This window comes from Protopterus annectens, chromosome 17.part0, assembly GCF_019279795.1.
Source record: "Protopterus annectens isolate FY-2018-M chromosome 17.part0, PAN1.0, whole genome shotgun sequence".
NCBI classification, from domain to species: Eukaryota; Metazoa; Chordata; order Ceratodontiformes; family Protopteridae; genus Protopterus; species Protopterus annectens.
Genome location: NC_056751.1, coordinates 307,353,935 through 307,374,638, shown reverse-complemented (window position 1 = coordinate 307,374,638; position 20,704 = coordinate 307,353,935). Strand labels below are relative to the sequence as shown.

The following is a 20,704-nucleotide window of genomic DNA, read 5'->3' as shown; positions in this document are numbered from 1 at the left end:
AATATTGTACTGATGATAGTCATCCGTTCGACTACTTATGGCTACAATACTAATTCACAGTGTTAACCACCATTGGAATATTTTGTTGGCTGATTCCACATTATCTACAATTCTACCAACTAGATGCCCCTTTACTTAAAAGAAAGGCAGAAATTTGGGCTCTCTTTTCAACCATTACAAACACTTTTTACCATCCAATTTGTCTTTGTCACAAACAACTATTTCAGGTGGCTGATTAGTTGGCAGTTTCCCTTGTGGGCATTGTTCCTATTGCCGTAAACTCACAAAATCTACCTCCTTTAGCAGTAAAAACACCAGTCAGGTTTTTGATATAGGTTTTTATGCCAACTGCCAATCTGATTGGGTTGTTTATCTTGCCACATGTCACTGTTCATCCTTATACGTGGGGGGAAACCTCCCATCCGGTTAAATTCAGAATGGGTGAACATTTCAGTGAGATTAGACACCACAAACCAACCAACGCACTTTATAAACATACTTTGGTACATCCAAGTGATTCCTTTAATTTTATTATTATTGACAAAATTTCTGCACATAGATCAAACAAAATGGGCTGGCATGATATTCTGAATAGAAAAGAAAAAGTAGATTATTAAACTCGGGGGATTATTCCCTTCGGGTCTTAATCACCTATAAATTACTAAACATGTAATTAAAAATTTGCGTTATATAAATGAGTATTGCATTTGTTCTCTTTACACTGATGAAGGCATTGTTACTTTTGGCGAAACCGGTCCGATTTACACATTTTTTCCATATGTAGTTTATACTACATTTAAATAAAGTAACTTTGGTGCTACAGCTGCTGGTCTTATTTGTGTTTTGTGATCTACACCTAGCCTACAACACATCCTCTGATCCTACACAGACTTTGTTACATATCCCAAACACAAAGAGCATCAGAAATACCTCTAAGGACATAACCTCATCTGAATCAAGCAGGACACGCTGGAGGGACAGGTACATGTCTTACAAGATTACCCCCTTCTCTGGGGCAGGCTTTCCATCCATGTGAAGCAAAGCCCATCCCTAACCACATTCAAACTAACGTGGGCCAAAGGAAGGGAAATAAAAGTTATCCCTGGTTAGGGACCGCAGTCTGTAATTGAAAGGACAGCCTGTGAACACTATGTGTTCAAGTCTATATCATAACTATAAAATTCCTTGTGGTATTAACAGGTCAGCAAAATTTGGGTAAATTTGCGGTAAGCTTGGCTGGGCTTAAAATGGCTCTTGGGCCAACAGCCTAGTAGCCACCTATGAATTGAATGCTTTAACATCCTACATATGTCTTCTTAGCTAGGCTCAGATACATAGTACAATAAAATCAATGAAAAGCAAATGCAAAGCATTTGCTCCACTTCTTTCGACTTTTTCCCCCGGTTAGGGGTCGCCACAGCGGATCACTTGTCCACTCATGATTGGCAGTGGAGTTTTACGATGTCTAGTTGCCAGCCTGGCGCCCAACCTTCCATGAAAGGCACTCACACGTAGGGCCAATTTACAGTGTCCAATTCACCTACTGCATCATGTCTTTGTGATGTGGGAGGAAACCGGAGCACCCAGAGGAAACCCATGCAACCACAGGGAGGACATGCAGACACTGCACAGAAGGCACCCCAGCCAAGGATCAAACCGGAGAACCTCTTGCTGTGAGGCAGCAATGCTAACCACTGCACCACCGTGGCCGCCCGAAGACATTTGCTCCACTAATGTTACCAATTAGAAAAACAGAAGTGGACTCGTACCTAAACACACACTGAACTTTGCTAAAAAGAGAGGAGGGAAAAACAATCCAATTAAACAACAACCCGCAATTGTAATACAAAATAAACAAGTACAAGTAAGCCACTGCATTCAGCAACAGAGATATGTGAAGATTTTCACTTTAAGTTTTTAAGTTCACTTAAAAAGTTAGCTAAAGCTAATACAGATAGTTAAAGCCTACATTAGTCATCTCTGTAAGTAAAATGTCAAATGCAGTGCAACTAAGGACACTAACTGCTGGTATTAAACACCCAATTTCTTATGTGAGGAGCGTATGCAAGGCTTGTTCAGGACCTGTGTTTACCTTAAGGCAGTTCCAGGCCAATCAACTGCAGAACTAAGTGTCTAAATTTTCCTTTTCACCCATGCTGTTCTAGCTGTGTTCATAAATCCAGTTTATCTGTTGCTGGTACACCCCTTATGACAATTTAACGTAATTCTCTTATCACTTACTGGCTGTTAACAATAAGCAATCAAGTACCATTTTTCCACGCCTTTCCTCTTTTTTTTTTTTTTTTTTTTTTTTTTTTAATAAAAGAAATATCTTCATTAAAATCACAAGAAATATCTTCATTAAAATCACCACACGACATGGGGCAATCACATTTATACATTTAAAAAAAAGAGACTTAGTTGCAAACATTATACATCATTTAAAATCTCTCCCAGTCATTGTCAGACATTATATTGCTCATTCAAATTCTGCCTTCTAACCTTGTTTCTCCTCCTCTGCATGTATTGTTCCCAAAATTCCCATTTTTTCTATGAAAAGGACTCCTTTTCTAAAGATCCCAATTCCAGTTGTTTTATCTCTATTATATTCACTATGTCTAGTACGGTTGGTTTTAAAACTTGAATTTTTGGCAGCCACCATAATTAGACACTCAGCAAGGCCTTACTACTACTACTTTCGGCTGCCCCAGTTAGGGGTCGGCACAGCAGATCAACTGTTTCCATTTCCTCCTGTCCTCTGCATCTTGCTCCGTCACACCAACCACCTGCACATCCTCTCACCACATCCATAAACCTTATCTTAGACCTTCCTCTTTTCCTGTTACCTGGCAGCTTCATCCTTAGCATCTTTTTCCCAATATACTCTGCATCCCTCCTCAGCACATGTCCAAACCAACATAATCTTGCCTCTCTGGCTTGGTGTCCAAACCTTCCCACCTGGGCTGACCCTCTAATATACTTATACCTAACCCTGTCCATCCTGGTCACACCCAGTGCAAATCTTAATATATTCAACTCTACCATGTCAAGCTCAGACTCCTGCCTTTTTGTCAATGCCACCGTCTCCAACCCGTATAACATAGCTGGTCTCACCACCCTCTTGTAGACCTTCCCTTTCACTCTTACTGGTACTAGTCTGTCACAAATTACTCCTGACACTTCTCCACCCAGTCCATCCTGCCTGTACTCTCTTCACCTCTCTTCCACACTCACCACTACTCTGAACTGTTGATCCCAAGTACTTAAACTCATTCACCTTCACCACCTCTACTCCCTGCATCCTCACCATTCCTCTAGCCTTCCTCTCATTCACACACACATATTCTGTCTTAGTCCTGCTGACCTTCATTCCTCTTCTCTTTAGAGCACATCTCCACCTCTCCAAGGTAGTCTCCACCTGTTCCCTACTCTCACTACAGATCACAATGTCATCTGCAAACATCATAGTCCACTGGAACTCCTGTCTGATCTCGTCTGTCAACCTGTCCATCACCATTGCAAATAAGAAAGGGCTCAGATCTGATCCTCGATGTAATCCCATATCCACCTTAAACGCATCCGTCACTTCCACCGCAGACCTCACCGCTGTTACACTACCCTCATACATATCTTGTACCACTCTTACATACTTCTCTGACACTCCCGACTTCCTCATACAATACCACAACTCCTCTCTAGGCACCCTGTCATACGCTTTCTCTAAATCCACAAAGACACAATGCAACTTCTTCTGACCTTCTCTGTACTTCTCCATCAACACTCTGAGAAAACATAGCATCTGTAGTGCTCTTTCATGGCATGAAACCATACTGCTGATCACTAATCACCTCCCTTCTTAACCTAGCTTCCGCTACTCTTTCCCATAACTTCATGCTGTGACTGATCAGTTTAATCCCTCTGTCGTTAATACAGCTCTGCACATCACCCTTATTCTTAAAAATCGGTACCAAAACACTTTGTCCATTCCTCAGGCATCCTCTCACTTTCCAAGATTTCATTAAACAATCTAGTTAAAAACTCCACTGCCATTTCACCTAAACACCTCCATGCTTCCACAGGTATGTCATCTGGACCAACAGCCTTTCCGTTCTTCATCCTCTTCATAGCCGTCCTTACTTCCTCCTTGCTAAGCCACTGCACTTCATGATTCACTATCCGCACATCATCCAACCTTCTCTCCCCCTCATTCTCTTCATTCATCAACCCCTCAAAGTACTCTTTCCATCTGCTCAACACACACTCACTTGTGAGTACGTTTCCCTCATTATCCTTTATCACCCTTACCTGCTGCACATCTTTACTAGCTCAGTCCCTCTGTCTAGCCAATCGGTACAGGTCCTTTTCTCCCTCCTTAGTGTCCAACCTTTTATACAACTCTTCATACGCCTTTATCCTTAGCCTTCACCACCTCTCTCTCTGCCATGCACCTCATCTCCTTATACTCTACTCTAGTCTACTTTCATCTCTGACATTCCCACTTCTTCGCCAACCTCATTCTCTGTATACTCTCCATTCCACCACCAGGTCTCCTTGTCCGCCTTCCTCTTTCCAGGCCTTACTAGGCAATTCCAATTCTGTACCATAGCTAAAAAAAAAAAAAAAAAAAAAAAAAAAAAAAAATATATATCATTGCCTTAGCTACATCAATTTGCTCATCCAGTATCTAACAGAGGTGTCTGCAAGGAATCTGGTGTCTGCCAACTCACTACACTCCCAGAAAATGTCTTCCCCTGATCACACCTCCAATATTTGCCGTCTACCTCAAAAAATTCTTTGGGGTCTAAATGGGATATAAAAATACTTGTGTAAACACTTGAAAGCAAAGATCCTAAATCTTCTAGACTTTGTTGTTACATATTTGGGAGACATCCATATACACCCCCATTGTCTCTCTGTGAATTGCTTATCCAATCTTACAAATCCTTTCTAGTCTCCACTTATTGAATTCTTAAAGAGTTACTATGCAATATTTTGTACTCTCTACTATAGTATTCTTTTAACACAAGCTTCTGTCCTGGATTCTACTAAAAATTCTACCAAGGATGGTGTTTTGCTTAAGACCCACCATTTATTTCTCTTTGCATATATTCGGATATCAATCCTTGATAAGTAAGGCAATCTTTAGCCTGCTGTCGAAATAAATAATTGACCTCTTCCCATTCAATTACCTTTCCCTCTCCAATTATTTGCTCATACCTTGGTTTGTTCGCTAGTTTTCACCAATAAATTCTAGCCCTCCTCTTACCTACTGTCTGTATCCTTAATTGCAGTCATTCCTATTGGCAAAATATCCTTTCTTCATTCCCGCGCTGGCTTAGTTCTTAGTAATATTCTATATAGTTACTGCTATTCTCCTTAAGGACCCAATTCCAAAATCCCAGTCTCTCCTGGTTTCTTGAGCTTCTCATTTCATCATCCCTTTCAACTTGGAAGTATAGGTTTCTGCCTGTGCACGTCTGAAATACCCCTAAAAAATGAATAGGAGTCCTCCCAAACTGCCTTGCTGTATTGGAAGAAACAGCTTATCCCACTGGACTCTGGTCTTTCTCTCCCAGATAATCCTTCAGCTCTTCATTAATTGCTATCCACAACCTCTCTGGCTGATAAAGATGTACTTTTATACACAAGTCGGGTATAGAGACTAAAAATTTTAACTGCTTGTATCCTGCTCTCCATAACAAAGCTTCCAGTTTGTCAGTTTTTGTATTATCTTTTTAGTCCCTTCCCACATATCTTTAGCTGCCACACCAGAATAATTTTTAATCTATATTCCCAAGTACTTAATTTTATCATGTCCCCATAAATATGGATACTGCTGAACCAGTTGTGTGTTGATATACAAGGTACAGCTTTGTTTTAGCTTCATCAATTTTGTAACCTAAAACGATAAACTGCCTGAAAAGTGTTCCACAACACTGAAATGTCATTTTCTGGTGTTAATCGGGTATAAAATATCATCTGCAATACAGAGCCAGCTATTCTTGACCATCATACCACTTATATCCTTGAATTTCTGAATCCCTTATTTTCTTGGCCAGTATTTCTAAATTTAATGCAAACAGCAAAGGGGAAGGATGACACCCCTGCCTGGTTCTTCTGTTCAAACAGAAATTATCAGAGACGAACCCACCCACTTTGATTTTTGCCTCCAATCCCTCTTATATCCTCCCAATCAACCTTATAAATTTTCAGGTAATGTAAATGCTTCCACTGCCATTCTCCTTGACACCCACCTTACTCTGCAAAATGCTTGCTCTGACATCAAGACCCAACAGTGGTATTGTCTTACATTCTGTTTCTCTTTGGATAATCAAAGTTCTGTTAATGTTTTCAAATGTTTGCCGTCCCTCCACTAAACCACACTGAACCATATCTACCAATTTTGGCATCACCTTTGCCATTCTAGACATGAACACTTCTAATCATGGTTTAGTACTGAAATGGGCCTGTATGAAGCTGGATCTGATGGATCTTTACCTCCGTAAGTATTACAACTACCACTATTTTCTTCCAGGGTGGTGGTACTTCTCCTCTTAAGATGCCGTTAAACAAAACCTTCCAGATTTTTTTTCCTCCTTGCTTCTAAACCTCCAGAGGAATACCATCTACTCCTGGGGACTTTGCTGGAGATTGGTTATACATCACAATTTTTTGTCTCATCTCCTCCGATCTGAACTTAGGAATTGAGCCCAATCTACCTCTAACTTTGGCATATTTAAATTTCCATTTGTGTCTAACAGATTTTCATATTTCTCTGCTTTAGAGACTCTGACAGAATTTCCAAAACATTTCTAATACCTCTACAGGATCTCGTTACCTTCTTTGTTATAGGCTCCCCAAGTTTGGAGACAGCCCTTTCGACTTTCCATTGCCAGAGTTGTGTGAAGTTTTTTTTTTTTTTTTTGTTCTAGGGTTATAAAAAAAAGTTGCTTAACAGCAATCTTTCTAACCTTGTGCATATTATTGAGGTAATCCCAATTGTCTGCCTAGCATTCTGCAATTGATCCTCTTCTTGCTCTATGAGATTCCCCCTATTGTGCAATACTTAAACATTTGTCAGTCCCTCTAAACAATTACTTCTTAACCATATTTCCCCTTCTTATATTTTGATGCTATTTTTAAACTCCACCTTAAGTTTTATACCACTCCCTAGCTAGATTTTCAGAAGAACCTTCTATCCTCTCTACCAGCTCCTGATTAATCTCCACTACCCATTCCTTAAATTCCCATCTTTTCAACAGGTAGATGGGAATGTACCAATGTCTCATATTACACTACCCTGTGTTTTTATTTTAGCTATTGGCATATGATCTGAAATAGTTGAGTGGGTATCAAGACCTTTAATTAAATGCACATGTTCTTGTGAAATATAAAATGGTCTATCCTAGCCCATTTTTATTTATATCTTGAGGAATGATATGCAAATTCACTCAGAAATCCTATTTCTGAAACCACATCTTCCATGCCAAATATTTTCATAAAATTTCTTCAAAAATCTATCATACTTTGTTACATTTTCCCTTCTGGGCTCTCCACACATACAGTGCAGTGTCTACATTTCTTAAATCTGTACAAGAGAGAGAAAGGAGAAAGAAGGGAAGGAAAAAAAAACCTCTCACACCAACATCTGTTTACAATCCATTACATTTATAAAATAGTTTTTTTTTTCCAGTTATATTTGTAGCATTTAAAGAAAAATAGTTCCAATTTTGTGGCATGTGGTTAAGAAAACATCTTTACTTACACTTAACTTTCTGCCTCTCTCCTCTTCTCCTCACTAAAGCACTTTTCCGAACATTAATGACATGAAATAGGGCACATGCTTTAGAGTCCCCCACAAGTCTAACAAATTCTGAAAAAGTCCAATATTTCCAGATTTCTTGTTCCATCATATTTCACAGTATGATTGTTATAATCCCATACTGTTAGTGTTATTACTGTTCATCCCTGAAATCCTGTTTCTGCTTCATTTCCAACGTACTCTCTATTCTTCTACTCAACTCTCGTGCTCCCCTTCCTTCTCTCAAACATTTTGTTGAAAAATTTGAAAAGGTTTCACAGATACTGCTCCTTGTTCTTCTGTTAATAAAGACCACAGAGGGACTGTATCTCCTGTTTCACAGTTTACTTTTTGTTGGACAAAACTTTTCCTGCTTAGAATGTACTTCATCAAAAAAATTATTTTGTCTCTCCAGGGAAAGATACTTTGCAGACAGCTGGGTACAGTAGTTTGAATCTCAACACATGCATTGCGACATTACCTGAATAGTGGAATAAATTTGCTCCTCTTCTGTCTGGTGTGCAAGGAGTAATCATTATCCACAAACACTAAGCTGTCTCTCACTTTTAGTACTTTGTTCTTCTGCCACAATCTTGTCGGGCATCAACTCCATCTGCTGGTAGGATTGCATCTTTACTATTAAAGGTCTAGTTTGCTTTTTTGTAGCCAGGTTTGGAGCGCACACACAATGTACCTTTTCAACTAGCAACTCCTGCTGTAGAATACCAGTCCAAACTGCTAATATGTGCCTTCATAAAATTAATGCAGTCTGTTCCTTCTAGCCTCTCTGGTATGACTGAAATTATTCCCTATGTGCTCCGTCCTCTAATTCTATTATTTTTTAAAACTACTCTTCCTGGGCAATCTCATATTCAGCCAGCCTTTTCTTAATTTCAACCTCTGATTTTTGCAGCTTTACCACTTCAACTGAATATCTGTTTAAAGCTTCTTCTATTTTTCAAGCCTTTCCATCAGTGTGTTTATTTTAACCAGGTCTGTATGCAGTTGCCTTACATTTTCCCGTAGGTTACTGGAAGTCATGTCCGAAATTTGCACTGCTTTTTGTTGAACAGCTGCAAAACTTTCCCCAGTCAACGTTTCTCTCTCACATTTTGAACTGGATTTTTTTTCTAGGTCTTCTACATCTCTAATCCTGGCATCCAGGCAGTCCACTTACTAGCCAGTCACTGAAATTTACCCATAAACACAGGTCTACTGGCCTTCTCTTCTAAGTTTTATTTTCACACTGGGACAACTAGAAATAAGTGGTTACTCAATGTGCAACCATCTTGGAAATCCCCCAACTGAAGAGATGAATCTGAACTTTCCAATCTTATCTGTAGCCAGCCTTGCTTAAACTACTATCTTGGGTCAAACAATTGTCTCATGTTTGCTGACAGCAACACCCTATTTTACATCTGTCGCACACAGCCTGATGGTTAGTTAGTGTCACTGGAGAGAGAGCTCTCCCAAAGCCACAACAAGCATGTTATCAGCACCAAGTAATAAAAGAAAAAACACAGCCTAGACCAAACTCAGACCTACATATACTGAAGATAGTGAAAGTAACCTAACCAACCACAAAGGCCTCCTACATGAAACCAAAGAAACCGGTACCTACAGCAACCTCACAAACATATCACAGGCAACAACATGAAACATACATCCAATAGTCATACTGACTCTGTTCAAAAGCCCATATGACAAACCTCCACACAATCCAAGATCTTAGTTGTAAGTGACCCTACAGTGAGGCATGCTGCTGCACCATTCAAGCAAGCTGTGCAAAGAGGGCCACAGTCACTTATGTGCCAGGATTTGCCACATCATTCAAGCACTCAAGTGCCGTTACAAGTACAAAAGACACCATTCATAGCACAGGTGGATATAAATGATTTGAGATGTACCTCCCAGCACTACATGAGCAGAAACAAGAATCTCTTGGAATGTGTACACGTCTGTGGCAGTTAAGAACCTAGCCTTGAACACCATGCTACCATCACCAAGAATGAGGCTGCTATACAAACGAGAGACTTATTGGCTTGTAGGTTGTCAGTAAACAAGAAACAACTGCAACAAGTGGCTAAGCATCTGGCATTGTTCAAAGGGGGTAAACTATACTTCAACTCTGAAACAGTCCCAACTGGTTTGTCGAGGATGGACAGCACCCCCCTCCCCTGTATTAGCCAAATCCTTTTTTAAGAACAAAAACCCTAAGGGTGGAAAAAAGAAAAAAAGAAATGTAAAGTCTTTTTTAAAAAGAATCCAGACAATAACATATTCCTGCTCAACACTAGAAGCCTTAAAAAAAATCTCCACCCCATAAACACTCCTTAACCTGGGGAGAAAAAAAAATTATTAATATATTCTCCATCACACAAACTTTAATACAACTGAAAGCACTCCATCAGTGCAGGGGTTTCAAAGGCTATCACACATCCAGTCCCACCACATTAGACAAGGACACTAAAGGTGGTGGCGTTTCCAAATTCTTAAACAGGACACCATCTCTAGACTAGATAGACAAGTTAATGACCTGGAACTCAACATCCATTTTTCTGGATAGGAAGAAAGTACAGTTGTGTACCTACCATAAATTTAGATGTTAAAAAGTGTATTCACTGCTGCAGTCATTACACTTGGGTTACCCTGCTGGCAGGCGACCCGAGTTCCAAAGTCTTGGTCCGGCGTTGGTTGCTGTCGCCTCTTCCCTGTCGTCAGTGCGCCAGGGGTATAAAAAGTTGCAACATACGCCATTTTCTTCAGTTTTTCTTGCCCCAGATGTCAGGTGCCCCCCAATAAGAAGGCTGAAAAGAAAAATATGCCAAAAAACATGCATATATTACTATAAACATTTCCTTCATCTATAAGCAAATACACCACATAGGTTGTATAGAGTTGAGAAGTACAGAAAAGTCCCAGCAAAATAAAGGGGGATGGTGGGTGAGTAACCTGGACTGCAACAGTGAATACACAACATCTACATTTATGGTAGGTACACAACTGTACTATGTTCATCGTGTTTCACTGTTGCAGTCATTACACTTGGGTAGAATCCCAAAGCTGAGGTTGGGTGGCTGGGTCTAAATTGGATTTGGTGAGGCTAACCCTGCAGAACTGCAGTGGCAAAGCCTGCTCTGGATTTGGAGTAGAGAGGCAAGCGGCAGTGCTTGGTGAAAGTGTGCACTGAGCTCCAGGTTGCAGCTTCGAATATGTCTTTTGTTGGTACTCCTCTGAGGAAAGCTGCTGAAGTGGCTGCTGCTCTGGTAGAATGAAGCTTAATGTCCTTAGGCACAGATTTGCCATGTTGTGCATAACAGAAGCGGATGCAGTGCCCTATCCATTTGGAGATTGTTTGTAGCATATGCTGCAGGATCACAAGAAAGCCTATTACAAAGCAGACAAACAGTTGCTCAGGTTTTCTGAAAGCTTTTGTTTTGTCCAAGTAGAATCGTAGCTGCCTGTGTATATCCAAAGCGTGCAGAAGTCTTTCCCCTTTATTCTGGGGATTTGGGTAGAAAGTAGGTAAATGAATGGTTTGATTTAAGGCCACATTGGAGACCACTTTTTGCATGAATGTTGGGTTTGTCCCAAGAGAAACCCTGTCCTGATGAAAAATGAGGAAAGGTTCCACAGCCATCAATGCCTGTGACACACAGACACACATTGTATAAAATCAGTGCATACCAAGACTATATATATTGGTTCATAGTTACTAGGCTATCTGCCCGAAGGCATTTATAAGCCTAGCCGGAAAGTGTTGGCTTTCGCCGCCCCCCTTAGATTAGTTCCCTGTGCCTCTGTCCAGCACTCAAGGTTTCTCTTGAATAGGAGTGTTAGTGAGGAGCTCTGCCTAATGTAGATTGGAATCTTGTTCTAGAGCATAGGAAGTCTCTGGGACAGGACTCTATCCCTCCAGTACGTAATATTTATTGCTGTGGTGAGGTTTAGCCCCCTAAAGCATGTGGCTCGAGGGGATATGGTTTTCCTTAGGTGGAGCATGTCCAATTCTGGGTTGGACATGGCCTTGTATGGTAGGCAGAGATCACCTAGGAGTAGGCAGTATGCAACTGAGTACAGCTGGAGTTTCTTCAGTCAAGCTGTATAGGGCATCTGTTTTAGGCCAGTGATCCTCTTGGCGAGGTACTTCTGTGGTCTTTCCAGCTGTTGCAGGTGTCTTTTACAGTACAGCCCAAATGGGGCATTGTACTCTATGATGGGTCTGATGAGTGATGCATAGTGGGGCACAATGGACTTCTTTTGATCTGGATGCAAACCCTTTTGTGATTAGGTGGGCCACATAGGATTTTCTAACCACTTTGGCAATGTGATTATCAAAAGGAGAGATTGCCATCTACTTGGGTCCCCAAATCCCTTATTTCATCTTCTGTATTTAGGAGGCTACCACCTATGTGGTAATTTGTGGGTACCTTGTTTTTTTCCAAAGGGGATGACTATGCACTTTCGGGCATTTACCTTGAGGCCATTACTTTTGACACCAGGTATCTGCCTCAGTGAGACCCTTTTGGAGATGTCTGTATCAGCCAGAGTGTCAATTATAGCCCCTAGTTTGCAGTCATCTGCGAACTTGGTTAGCCATAGTCATCTTATGCCTGCCTGTGAGAAGCATATGCCGAACAGGAGAGGTCCTAGGACTGTGCCCTGGGAACGTCAGTTGTAACTGGTTTAGAGTCAGACCTAGCTGCTGCAACTCTTACCATGTGGGTTCTATCCGTGAGCCAGTTGGCAACCCATCTCATGACGTAGAGGTTTATGTGAAGGCTGGTGAGCTTGTCTATACTACCAGAATGGGGAAGGCCTTTGCGAGGTCTAGGTAGGCTGCGTGGACCACCTTTCCCTCGTCTATATCCTTGGTAACTTGTCTCAAAGAAGTCCACCAGGTTTAGGATGCATGATCTGCCCTTAAAGCCGAAGTGGGTAGGGTCCAGTGTTTGGAGGTTCCCAAGGTCTCTGTTAAGGAGATCCATGATGATGCGCTCCACAGCCTTGCAGACCAAGCCAGTCAGGCTTATAGGGCGATAGTTCCTGGGGTCTGTTGTGGCTCCACCTTTGTGGAGCGGAATAACCGTTGCTGTGCGCCACTCTATGGGCACGTAGCCTATGGAGAGGCAGAGTCTGAACAGTGTGTTTTAAGTGAGGGGTTAGTTCATCTGAGCTCATGTAGGACGCAGCCTGGGACACCGTCCGGTCCCACTGATGCTGTGTTTTTGGCTTTGGAGAGGGCTGTTTTAACCTGAGTGTCCGTGATTTCAGGAGTGCTACATTCTTCTGGTATGGATATGGGCCCTTTTGGGGGTGAAGTTTGCACTGAACCTGTCTGCCAGAATGCTGGCGATATCAGTTGGTTCGGTGCATTTTGTGCCATTCTGCACCAACTCCAAGCAGATCTAGGAATTGCCACTTAGATTCATGACATGGCTAAAGAATGCCTTGTGGTTCTCTTTGGAATCCTTGGCAATTTTTCTTTCAAAGCTAGCCTTGGGTGATTTTATGAGGGATCGTAGTTTCTTGCTGATAGTGATGATGAGGTCATCCCCTCTTGGGATTTTACTCTTTTCTGTACTAGTTTCCTCCTCCTATTCTATAGCTTGTTTATAGCAATGGTTTCCTTTTCTTGGAGGAGCGAGTCTTGGTTTTGCTTGGGATAGCACGATCCATGCATTTTTGTAGGTGCCCGTAGCGTGCATTGGTAAAGGATTTTGAACTTGGCCAGCATTATTCTTTAGCATGGGGGATTTGAAACTTTCCACCTTGGTCTTGCGTAACATGAAGTTTGCTTTTGAAACATTTTTCACTGTGGTTTCTTTGACCGGGGGTGGGGGAGGAATGTGGATATCCAGAGTGAATTACTTTATGGTCCGATCTAACAAACGAGGGGTTGACCTCCGGTGTGGAACACCGGTCACCCATGTTGGTGACGACCAGGTCCAATATTTTGTCACCTCTGTTGGGGGTGTTGACCAGTTGATCCAGGGCATTTGAGTTTATAAATTCTATGAAATGTTGGGCAAGGGAGTTAGTACTGGAGTAGTTCTCCAGTTTGTTTGGGTAACTGAAATCATCCAATATTACGGTGTTTGGTAGGACCTTTGTGTTTCCAGAAATGCAGAATGGGGGTCCTTGGACATGGTGGGCGATCTGTAGCAAGCTACAATTTGAATTGCAGTTCTGCCTGTTAGTTGCACATGGATGGTCTATGAAGCATTGTGCTGTGCCACTAACCTGGAGGTGTGGGTATCCTTAATAAACATTGATACACCTCCACCTTTTGTATTTCGCCCTGGGTTTTGTGGCCGAAATTTACGGTAGGAGTTGTAGCCTGGTAGTGCTGGGGTGCTCTCTGGAGCCTTAAAACCAGGTTTCTGTTACTGCACATATATCTATTTTCTCCATACTGAGGAGTGTCTCGAGTGCATGCATTTTGAGGTTTAGACTTCTGGCACCGAGTAGAATTACCCTCGGTTTTTTTGTTACTTGTGCTATTTATGGCGGTGGGTTTGTGTTTGGAGCCTTGCCTGTTAAAGGCACTATGGGGATGGCAAGAGCCTTGGCCAGTATTCGAAAGCCTAAGGGTGACAGGTGCAAGCAGTCTCTAGAGATGCAGTGTGGCTTGCCGAGCATGTCATCCAAGGCTGACAGACACTGGATCCCCTTTGAATGACACCAGAAGCTTAGACAATTGTTGAAATTGATATTTTTTTTCTTTATACCGTGGTATCATTGTTGGTGAGGGCAGGATGCTACTCAGGATCATACCAGCCTGGGATACGTGATCAGAGAGCTCTTCCACGTCTCTTCATGTAGTCCAGGTAAGTACGGCTCAGGTCATTCACACGAACATGAACAATGACAGTCATATTTGTACTTGTTCTGGAGTGACCTGAGTGCTTGCGTTATGTGGCAGATCCTGGCACCAGAGAGGCAGCTAACAGTTACCTTCTCCTTGTTCAGCCTAGCGAGTGGGACGTCAGTGTGCCTGACTATAGTAACCTACTACTAGCGAGTGGGACGTCAGTGTGCCTGACTATAGTCACGCACTACTAGTGTGTTGGGTATGTTATTTTGCCTTAAGGACTGTGATTGTGTGGCACATTGATTTTGTGAAGTATGTGTTTCATGGTTTGTGTTGGGGGGTGGAGGTTGCTTGGATGTCTGCTTTGGAGGTCTCTGTTGCTTTTGCAGATTTTTTATTTAGAGTCTCCAAGTATGTTTTTGTGTATTTGTGTTTTTTGCCAGTGCTGGTTTCACAGGTCTATGTGAGACTGGTGGTGTGATGCAAGTAATTCCCTTCTCCTCTTGACTGTCTGGTCCAGTCTTGGGTTGAGAGAGCTTAGCCTCCAGTTTGGCTGTCTAATTGCATCTCTCGCATGTATTACTTTTTGGTGGTAGAAGGACAGGGTTGTCTGTGTACATGAGGCAGTTGTAACATTGCCTCAAAATGTATACACTCCCGGTTCCAGAGGAGGGATGGGCCTCCGTGAACTAGATTACATGTACAGATCTGCAATCATGGGACTGCACACATCTGCTTACCTCATAAGACCCAACATAATGAAAGGTTTGAAACAGGAGGAGAATAAATTTAATATGTGCTTCTGCAAGTTCAGTGTCAACCAGGAATGGAAATCGAACCAGAACTAAATAAAACAAAATTAGGCAGCAACCGAATGTGTCAAAGACGAAAGAAAATAAGGTGAAGGACCACATGACAAGGCAAGAAACATGGAAAATGCATAATTATAGTTTTAAGTACAGAAAACTTCTGGAAGAACCTCATGTTGATCAGCAGCAAAGCAGGAATGGTAAAAGAGAGTTAAACTCAAACCAAGAGATGAAAGGTTAATATCGGTGGCCCAAGACAGTGGGCTACATGCACATTGGTTTACAAAGTCCATTAAACATGTGGGAGAAACAGACAAACATAGGTTTTGTAAAACAGAACTGGTAACAGTTGCACACCTAGTTGCCAGTTGTGACATAGTAATGGCAGGAGGACTGTATACGGAAACAGTCGCACTGGGGATTGTGCAAAAATGGTGGTACTGAAAAGGGCTGGAGAAAAAAAAAAAAAAAGACAAAACACCGGACACGAGCCACAAAGCATCATAGAAAATGATTCTACATCACATGGGATCACCTATTACCAACAGTTCAAAGACAGATGCTAGAAAACCAGATACAGTTGTCCATGGAAAGGCAAAAGTAGCGCTGATAATTGAAGTAGACACACCTAGTGACTACAGTGCCTTGCATACAGAGTCAAAGTCAGGATTTATAAGCAGTAAAACAAGAGCAATGTGGAAGAAACCCAGAAAATCCTAACAGCAGTAGCAGCGACTTATTTAGACATGACACCAATACATGTAACACCATACGAACTGTGATTACTGGGCACACTGCAGGTGCTGTGAAGAGCACTTCTGGCTAAGAAAGACTGAAACAATACTAATTTCATGAACTTTAATCGTACTTGGACTCAAGAATGGGGCCCATTCCCATCATGGTATTAGAAAAGTACAGTTGTGTACACTTGCCGTAAATGTAGATGTTAGAGAGTGTATTCACTGTTGCAGTCATTACATTTGGGTAATCTGCTGGCAGGTTGCCCTCAGTCGGCCTGAATAACAAAGTCTTGGGTCCTGCGACGGTTGCTGTCCCTTCTTCCATGACATCAGATCGTCAGAGGTATAAAACATGCAGCCAACACCATTTTCATCAGTTTTTCTTGCCCCAGATGTCAGGTGTCCCTCAAATGGGGAGCAAAATATATATGCATGTAATTTATAACACAAAACTATATACCTCCAAATAAAAGCAAATACAACAAAAAGGCTTATGAGCATAGTAACAAAAAGAAGAGGTATAAAAAGAGAAAAGTAGGGGGCTGGCAGGTGGGTAACCAGGACTGCAACAGTGAACACACTCGAACATCTATATTTATGGTAAGTGTAGACAACTGTACTATGTTCTTCGTGTTTCACTGTTGCAGTCATTACATTTGGGTAGAATCCCAAAGCTATGGTTGGGAGGATGGAATTGCACAGCAGTAGCAAAGGCTGCTCTGGATTTTGAGAAGAGGAGAGGTACATGGTAATGCTTGGTGAACGTATGAACTGAGCTCCAGGTAGCAGCTTCTAGAGTGTCTCTGGTAGGAACCCCCCTGAGAAAGGCTTCAGAAGTAGATGCAACCCTGGTGGAATGGGATCCGATCCCCTTGGGAACAGGTTTACCATGATACATGTAGCAGAAACGAATACAATGGCTTATCCATTTTGAAACTGATTGGAGATAGCCTTTCCCTCTGCCCCTGCAGCAAATGCTACCAGTAGTTGCTCAGATTTTCTTAAAGATTTTGTCCTGTTTAAGTAAAATCTTGGTTGTCTGTGTACATCCAACGAACGTAGAATCCGCTCCCCCTTGTTCTATGGATTTGGGAAACAAGTTGGCAGATCCTCCACTGCCATGGGAGCCTGTAGTTCTGAGAGGCTTCTAGCTGAAGTGACTGCTAAAAGAAAAGCAGTCTTCCAAGAAAGGAATTTTATGTCCGCAGTAGCAGCTGGCTCAAAAGGAGGCAGGGTGAGTTTTTCGAACACAAAATTGAGGTCCCATGCTGGAGTTGGTGCTCTCCTGGGAGGTCTTAAAGTTTTGGCCCCTCTAAGATACTGCTTTAGCAGGGGATGGGAAAAGAGGGGAGGATTTGTGTTGTAATGAGCTGAAATGGCAGAGGCGTGGATTTTTATGGAAGAGAAAGATAGGCCCTTGTGAAGCATCTCAGTTAAATATTGCAGAATCTGAAGAAAATTGGGCATTTCTGTGCTTACTCCTTGTGCCCGATTCCAGGGCACAGAATCTTTTCCATTTATCAGCATAAGAGATTTTCTAGTGCTAGGCCTTTCTAGCCTCCAAAATGACATCCATCACAGGTTTGCTGAGAGATGCAACTGGTGAAATTAGTGGATTTGCCATGCTGCAAGATTCAGAGTTTGGAGCTGAGTGTGTAGAATTTGACAGTTCTGCTGAGACAGTAGATAAGGTTGTCTGAGGCAGGTACCACGGAGGAAGGTGTGACATATTGCGTAGGAGCGGGTACCAGTGTTAGCGAGGACAGTCTGGAGCAATCAGAATCATTTTTGTTTTTTCCTGTCCGACTTTTAGTAGCACCTTGGAGAGCAAAGGCAGAGGGGGAAAGCACAGACTGATGGATCTTTTTGCCTCACCCCAAAACCACGTCTGGGCTCCCCCATTTGAGTGTCAACATGCTGAAGATTTGCGGATCCAGTTTCCATTCGTGTGGGTCCATAAGATTTCTGCTTAGTTCGTCTGCCAGAGTATTTTGCTTTCCTGGCAGGAATTGAGTTTGTAGATATTATTTGGTAAGACAAGGATGTGTGGTTAGTCTACAAATGGGGTAGGAATGGGTACCCCCTGCTTATGTACCACATGACTATGGTGCTGTCCGTCTTTATCAGTAGTTGCCCTGGATGAAGAAAGTCCTTGAAAGCTGTCAGAGCATTCTGTACAGCTAGCGTCTCTTTCTGCTTGATATGCAGGTGCATTTGATTTGGGCTCCATCCACCGTGAATGCATCTCCCTGCTAGATGCACCACCCCCAAGCATAGTCTGATGCGTCTGTAGTCAGGGTTTGGGTGGCAGGGGGTGGAATGAAAGACGGTCCCTTGTTTTGGTGACAGGCCTTTGCCCACCATAGGAACTCTTGCTGCAGGCAAGGATTGATAGGAATCAGCTTCCAGGCTGTGACAATGTTGACTCCATATGCTTTTTAGATACCAGTGAAGTTTCCTCATATGCAGTCTTGCATATGGAATTATAGGAGTACAGGAAGCCATGAACGCCAAAGCGTGCAGAATTTCTCTTGCAGATAACTGGGTTTTTTTGGCCACTTGTTTGAAGTAAGTCATCAATTGGATGTTTGTCTGGCTTGAGGAAAGCCATCTGGGCAGTTGTATTCAAGCTTGCACCCAGGAATGTAATTTGAGAGGGTACCAGATACAATTTCTTTTCGTTTATGGTGTACCCCTGACAAGTTAGAAGCCTTTTTAAAACACCAGATGCTGTAGAAGAGTGTCCTTGTTTTCTGCCTGAATTAGACAATCGTCCAGATAAGGATAAACTTGAATGTTTCTTTGTCTGCAAAATGCAATTACTGGTGCCAGGCACTTTGTGAAGACCCTGGGCGCAGTAGATAAGCCAAAGGGCAGTGCAGAGAACTGGTAATGCAAATAGCCTGCTTTGAAGCGGCGCTATCTTCTGCAAGATTCCCCGATTGGGATATGCAGGTAAGCCTCTTAAGTCTAGAGTTACCAACCAGGCATCCTTGCCTAGCATAGCAGTAACTGTTGTAGACTCAGCATCTTGAATTTTGGAATGTCCAGGAAAGTATTTAGAATGCATAAGTCCAGAATTGGACGCCATGATTTGTCTTTTCTGGGTACCAGGAAATGTCTTGAATAAAAACCTGGTCCTTTTTCCTTTCCTGATACTGGTTGAATAGCCCCAATATCCATGAGGGACATAACTTGTTTCTGGGCCTCTGCCCACTGATTTGGAGGCAGATCTGGCCATCTGTTTGGAATTGGCAACTTCTGGAAATGAAATCTGTATCTCTGGGATACTATATTTTTAAAACCCACTTGACATGGGTAATTAGATGCCAATTTTGTGCATGAAGTGCTAGTTTACCCCCCAAAGGGGCTGCCAAAAGGTAAGTGCTTGGAAATGGCAGAGGGAAGTCACTGAGACTGTTTACCATAGGGGTGGTGCCTTGCTACTTCCAGATTTGGAGGTGGAGGCACCCCATTGTTTTGTTCAGCAAGTTCCTTGCGACTGAAACCTGGAGACTTTGGAGCGTCTGGGTTTGACCTGAGCAGCTCTGGTAGGTACTGGAAAGGACCAATTCTTAGTAGGCCAGTGCCTACTGAACCTGGGTGGCTGCACTTGTAGGAAATCTTTTACAGTTTGCATAGATTTAGCTTAGTCTTCCATCTTTTTCAAAACTTCTTCTACCTTATTACAAAATAGACTGTCCTGTTGTAAAGGAGCATCCAACAATTTTGCTTTAACAAGATAAAGCAGATCTTGCTCCTTGAGCCAAGCATGCATCATCACAGATCCAGTTACGGCAACCCTGCAAGAGGCCTCCAAGGAATCAAAACCACATTGCAAAGTATGCTTTCCAACTTGTTCAACTGAATGCAATAAATCCTGTAACTATTTTCCACAAAGTCAGAAATCAACATCACTTTCTGTTTCAGTAAGCCCATGCCATGCTGCTGATATTTAAGCATATGAAATTGACAGTTTAAAGCCCCGATTGCCAGGGTTGCAGACATGTAAACCTTCTTATCCGATTTATCCAGCACCCTGGAGTGTCTTTCAGAAGGGGGAGGATTTTTAGTAGAAGCCTTTACACCCTTGGGACCCTGAGAAATTGTTTCAGGGTCAGCAGTAGGGTTTTTAAAAAGAAAAATTGTGGGAGTCAGGAACCCTGTAATATTGATCTGGCTTACTAGGAGCCGGAGGCAGGGAATCAGGAGCCATGCTGGATTCTGAGAAAACAATCAACAATAACTAAAACAAGAGGTATAGCCAAAGGCCTATGCTGAGGAAGAAGGAAATCTCTAAGCCTCTTTTTGGCTTCTGAAAAATCCTGACTCTCCCAATGAAAATGTTTCCTTAAGGTATGCAAAGTTTCTCCAAAAGAAAAATCCTCAGGTGGAGAAGCAGAAGGGATGGATTCCTCTGCATCAGAGTCCTCATAAGGTGGAACAGATAATTCTTGAAGATTCATAATCAGTGCCCTGCCTAGGCCTCTTAGCAGGAGGGGGTTGGGAACCCCTGATCAAGGTAATTAAATCCTCAGCA

General features: G+C 42.3%; 1 protein-coding gene across 1 annotated transcript in view; it reads right to left on the bottom strand.

Moving 5' to 3' along the window:
* Window positions 1-20,704, bottom strand: part of LOC122791431 (proline-rich protein 12-like) — a 634,153-nt gene that overhangs the window by 566,863 nt on the left and 46,586 nt on the right. The window lies entirely within an intron of this gene.